Below are 6,508 nucleotides of genomic sequence, written 5' to 3'. Positions count from 1 at the left end.
CTGTTTAGGCTGATCTGCTTGTCCTTTCTAGTGGGAATGTCCCACCTCAGAAGGTTCTGGATGGGAATCAGGATTCCACCTAAGGTCCTATACACTGCAAAGGCTCCATAAGAGACCTATTTCACTAGGCAAGTTATAGAACCTTCTTTAGGCATTCCAATCAGTTTTAGGTTGAAGATGGGCTTACAAGCTTTCTTGTAATCATGTTTACCAACATTCTTTTTTTATTCCACTCAGTTGTCTATTTTACAGTAGTTAGACAAGGGAAACCAATATTCATAAGACAGTCAAGCATCTTAACATTATTTCCCTTCTTCACACTATGCCTCGATCCCTGTATCACAGAGCCCTGTTGTTCCAAGGTTGAGGATACGTCATTATTTACCTCTGTTCCATTTAGAAGTGACACGTTTTAGTAAAATAATATTTTTTGCTCTTTCAAGGGCATTACTAAGTTAAACTGACACTTTTTAAATTGTAATGACTGCTAACATAGTTTGGGACCAAGGCCTTGATTTGGACTCAGGTGCCAGCTTTTTTACCAAACATTCATTTTATACCCTCACCGTTAGTGTCCACATAGTGAATAAAGTTTAACCATGACTTAATGTTGTTCTGAAAATAGTTTAACCTTTTAGACCTTATAGAGCCCCTGGGTGGGTCTCAGGAATCCCCACGGCTGCTGAAGTTTGTAGATCTCAGAATGAGAATCGCTAGAGCAGATCAATACTCATAGAATCTTTGTCCCTCCCTATTTTCTACCTCTTTCTCTTCATCAAATGTTGTATGTACTGTTGAGTTGGTTCTGACTCTTAGTGACCCCAAGCACAACAGAACGAAACACTCCCTGGTCCTGAGCCATCCTCACACTTGTTGTCACACTTGAGGCCATTGTTGTTGTCATTGTGTCATTCCATCTCTTTGGGGGTCTTCCTCTTTTTCACTGACCCTCCACTTCACCAAGCATGATTTCCTTCTCTAGGGACTGGTCTCTCATGATAATGTCCAAAGTATGAGAGATGAACTGTCACCATCCTGACTTCTAAGAAGCACATTGGCTTTGTGTGTGTGAATTGAATCAAAGTTTATAGGGCAAATCATCAGTTTTATATTCAACAAATCATACACCTTGTTTCATTACAATAATTATAATCCCTTCCATGTGCCATCAGTTAACAGTATTTCTCTCTATTCATTTTAGCTCTTTTTTTTAAAACACATTAGGCATATAGTAATTTACATGTATAATAATTTACACCACCAAAGGGCACATTCTGCAAGTCTGCCTCCTGGCTGCCAACTCTTAGTCCCTCTCTTCCCCTGAATCTAGAGTCCTCAGCTGCTTCTTCTCCCCATATCCCCATTTCTGTCTCCATTTCAGATGTCAATGCTTCTCTGGATAAGATCTTGCTTTCCACTTGTACTCTTCTCCCTCGATGGTCCTAGGGTCCTTCGTTTTTGGACTGTAAGATTAACTACTCCCCCATTTTTGTTACAAAACTTCTACCTTTACATTCGTGACAGTCGCAATTAGTCATGATAACAATTACTCACTATTGAATCATGAGAATCTTATCCCCATCTCTTTTCACCAGACCCAGCTAGACAAGATGAAAACTATTCACTGGGGACTCCTTTTTCCCCACACACTTTTAAACTAAACTCCCTCTTGAAACTTTTTAAGCCAGTCACTTTGTGCCTTTATTGGCCCCTCATTTTAGGTAGCCAATGTCTAAGTTGCCCATCCCTATCTACACTGTATACAGAGCGGATAGCATTGATACTTGATGTGAAGACTCCTTCACTCTCTGTTGGTATTTAGAGTTACCACCTCCATGAGTATAGGTCAAGTTCAACAAATTGTAGCAATTTACCCTTGTTTCCTTTATCAAAAATTGTTTGTTTTGTTTTATCTTCCTTTAATCGAGTTCTGATTATCAAGCCATCGAGGCTAAGTCAAATAGGTACTATCTGCAAGTTTGGGTGTTCTTGTGCGTCTCCCGTCACGTCATATCAGATGGATGCTTCACTCTCAGCTCTAGCCCTCTGTGGCTATGTTGCCTGCACTTCTTCCAACACAAATGTGTTGGTTCTTCCGGCAGTCCAGGGTATTTTCCATATTCTTCTCTAACACCACACCTCTAATGTATCAATTCTATTGTCTTCCTTATTTATTGTCTAACTTTCACATGCATATGAAGCTATTGAAAATGCCATGGATTGGGTGAGGTGCACTTTAGTCCTCAAACTCATACCTTTGCTCTTAAACACTTTAAAGTGGTCCCGAGTAGCAGATTTGCCTAATGCAATATGTTGTTTGATTTCTTGGCTTCTGCTTCCATGAGTGCTAATTGTGGATCCCAGCAAAATAAAGTCATTGACAGCTCCAATCTTTTCTCCATTTATCATGATGTTATTTATTGATTCAGTTGAGATGAGATTTGTTTTTTTCACATGGAGGTTTAATACATGCTTAAGGCTGTAGTCTTTGATCTTCATCAGTAAATTGGTTAACTCTTCTTCATTTCCAGAAAGCAAGGTTGTATCATCTGCATATTGCGGGTTATTAGTGAGTCTTTTTCCAATTCTTCTTCATATGATCCGGCTTCTTAGATTATTTGCTCAGCATACAAATTGAATAAGTATGGTGAAAAAATAGAGCTCTGGTGCACACCTTTCCTGATTTTAAGCCCTTCAGTATCCCCTTGTTCTATTGTAACTACTGCCTCTTGGTCTATGTACAGATTCTTCATGAGACAATTAAGTGTTCTAGAACACCCATTCTTTGCAATGCTATCCATAGCTTGTCAGGATCCACATGATCAAAAGCCTTTGCATAATCAATAAAGCTCAAGTAAGTATTCTGTGCTTTCTGCCAGGATCCATTTGACATCCACAATGATTTCTCATTCCATGGTCTCTTCTGAATCTGACAGTTCTCTGTCGATGTACTATTGTAGCTATGTTTGAATTATCTTCAGCAAAAATTTACTTGCATGTGACATCAGTGATATTGTTAATTGATTTTTGCATTCCGTTGAGTCACCTCTCTTTAGAATGGGCATCTCTGTTTGGATTGAATCTCTTTCATTCAGTTGGCCAATTTCTTACCATAGATGAGTGACAGGCTCCAGTGCTGCATCAGTTTGTTGAAAGATTTCAATTTGTATTCTATGGAATCTGTAGTCCATCTATGGAATTAGAGAATTCAAGGTGAAAGAAGGCTTAAATATCATGTGACCCACTCTCCCTGCCTATCCAATGCTTCAATAATTTCTAACATCTCCACAAAATGCCTATTCAATTTATATTTGAACACTTTTCAAGATGGGTACCTCCCTAATGACCAAGGTATTACATTGTATCTACGAATACTTTTGATGACATATAGGACTTAGAGTGAACTTGCCTTTCTCCTAAATATTCATCTGGTGATTATAGGGAGTCCTGGTGCGTTGCTGTAGGATCGGCACTGGACTGCTAGCTTCATGGTTGGAGGTTCAAATCCACCAGCTGCTTCTTGGAAACCCTATACAGGGTCACTATGAGTAGGAATCAAGTAGATGGCACTTAACAACAAGTGGTTATGGTTCTATATCTTTGGCATCATGTAAAAGAAATTTCAAAGTATCTATGATTCATGGAATCTTCAGTACCTAGGCTGGTAGCCCCTAATTTCCTAAATTGTGGCTTCTCTCCTTTATCCATACCTTTCTTTCTATATTCCTAGAATACAGAACTCTAGATTGGTATGGCCACTGAAGAATATAGCAGAATTACAAGTTCATTCCTCTGCTCACTGATTCACTCACTCATCCAACTAATATTTACTGAGTTTCTTCACCAGGCATTCTAAATTAGGCATATCAAGACAATTGAGACCAACATATTTCCTTTTGTCATGGCTCTGCCCAGCAGGAAAGACAAAATAAAACAAAATTTCAAGGGTGGGCAAGTATCTGTCTTACTGTAGAAACTTCATGTCACTACCAGAGAGCTGGGTTAAAATTAAATTAGCTCCTCTACCCCCAGCCCAACAAGTTCTGCCACTTTATGTTCAATGCACTCTGCTTGCATTATTCAACTGGTCTACACTCTATGGGATGTACCAATTGTTTTAAAGCTGATTTCTTTCCTGTTTACTTAGGGTTGTGGTTAAATATTTTTAATATCATCCCTGGCCTGAAGTCTACCAGCAACTATCTCTCTCAGTTCCTTTCCACTCACCACTCTTTTTAGATACACTCTGAGCCAATAACAGAGCAGCACTTTAGATTTGGGTGGAATGATTCTGTTTTCAAGGGTTCTATTAATTCAGCCACTGGATCCTCACCAAGATCCTGGGAGATATAAACTCCATTTGACAGATGAGGAACTTGAGGTTGTTGTTGTTGTTGTTAGGTGCTATTGAGTCAGTTGAGGAGCACAGTGGCTCCATAAAAGAGCACTGCCTGTCCGGTGCCATCCTCACAATTGTTGTCATGCTTGAGCCCATTGCTGTCACTGTGTCAGTCCATCTCTTTGGTGGGGGGGCGTCTTCCTCTTTTTCGCTGACCCTGCACTTTACTGGGCCCTCCTGATAACATGTCCAAAATATGAGAGACAAAGTGTCACCATCCTGGCTTCTAAGGAGCATTCTGACTGTACTTCTTCCAACACAGGGCAGTCCATGGTACTTTCAATATTCTTCTCCAACACCATGACTCAAATACATCAATTCCTCTCTGGTCCTCCTTATTCAGTGTCCAACTTTCACATGCATAAGAGACAATTGAAAATACCATGACTTAGATGAGGTGTACCTTAATCATCGAACTAATTATCTATGCTCTTTAATACCTTAAAGAGGTCTCGTGCAGCAGATTTGTCTAACGCAATAGTTCATTTGCTTTCTTGACTGCTGTTTCCATGAGTGTTGATTATGGATTCAAGTAACATGAAGTCACTGACAACTCCAATCTGTTCTCTATTTGTTGTTGTTGTTGTTATGTGCTGTGGAGTCAGTTCCGACTCATAGTTGACCCTGTACAGGGTTTCCAAGGCTGTAAATCTTTACGGGAGCAGAACACCTCATCTGTCTCCCACGGAACAGCTGGTAGTTTCGAACTGCTGACCTTGCGGTTCACAGCCCAATTCGTAACCACTATGCTACCAGAGCTCCTATTTAGCACGGTATTATTTACTAGTCCAGTGGTGAGACTCTGTTTTCTTTACATTGAGATGTGATACATCCTGAAAGCTGTAGTCTTTGATCTTCATCACTAAGTCTGTTAAGTCCTCTTCACGTCCAGCAAGTGAGGTTGTATCATCTGCATATCACAGCTTGTGAACAAATCTTCCTCCAATCCTGATGCCACATTCTTCTTTAGATAGTCCAGCTTCTCACATTATTTGTTCATCATAAAGATTGAATAAGTATGGTGAAAGGATTCAACCTTAGCACACACCTTAACTGATTTTAAGCCATTCAATAGCTCCTTGTTTTATTCTAACAGCTGCCTCTTGGTCTATGTACAGATTCCTCATGAGACAATCAAGTGTTCTGGAATACTCTTTATTCACAACGTTATCCATAACTTCTCATGAGAAGCACAGTCAGAAGCCTTTTCACTGTCAATAAAGTACAAATAAACATTTTTCTGGTATTCCTTGCTTTCAGCCAAGATCCACCTGACATCAGTAATGATAGCCTTAGTTCCGTGTCCTCTTCTAAATCTGCCTTGAATTTCTGGCAGTTCTCTGTTAATGTACTGGTCAAGCTGTTTTCAAATTATTTTAACAATATTTTATTTCCATTCAATGTTCATGAATATTAATGAACATTTTGATATTCATTAATATTCATGAACATTGAATGGGAATAAAATATTGTTCAATAATTTCTCACTTCTGTTGGGTCACCTTTCTTTGGAATGGGCACAAATATGGATCTCTTCCAATCCCTTGGCCAGGCTAACTGACTTCCAAATTTCTTGGCATAGATAAGTGAGCTCCTCCTAACCCTAACCCTAACCCTAACCCTAACTCCTCCAGTGCTGCATAGTTTCTTGAAAGATTTCAATTTGTATTTTCAGCAGTTTCTGGAGTATTATTTTATAGTCAATATTTACTTCAGTGCAGCTTGGACTTTTTCCTTCATTACCATTAGTTCTTGATCACTTGCTACCTCTTGAAATGGTTGAGCATCAGCCAATTCTTCTTGGTACACTACTGTGTATATTCCTTGCACATTCTTTTGGTGCTTCTTGCATCGTTCAATATTTTGCCCATTGTTATTGTTGTTGTTAAGTGCTGTCGAGTCAGTTCCAACCCTATACAGAGTTTCCAAAGAGTGACTGGTAAGCTTGAACCACTGACCTTGAGGTTCAAACCAACTTTGCAGTCCAATGCAATAACCCACCAGCACTCCATTTGGCCCATTGTTGTTGTTGTTGTTGGGTGCCCTGGAGTCGGTTCCGACTCATAGCGACCCTGCACATTTGGCCCATAGAATCCTTCAATATTGCAA

Source organism: Chrysochloris asiatica, unplaced genomic scaffold (genome assembly GCF_000296735.1).
Source record: "Chrysochloris asiatica unplaced genomic scaffold, ChrAsi1.0 scaffold00003, whole genome shotgun sequence".
Classification (NCBI taxonomy): domain Eukaryota; kingdom Metazoa; phylum Chordata; class Mammalia; order Afrosoricida; family Chrysochloridae; genus Chrysochloris; species Chrysochloris asiatica.
The sequence above is the reverse complement of the archived record's forward strand: the minus strand, read 5'-3'. Positions refer to the sequence as shown.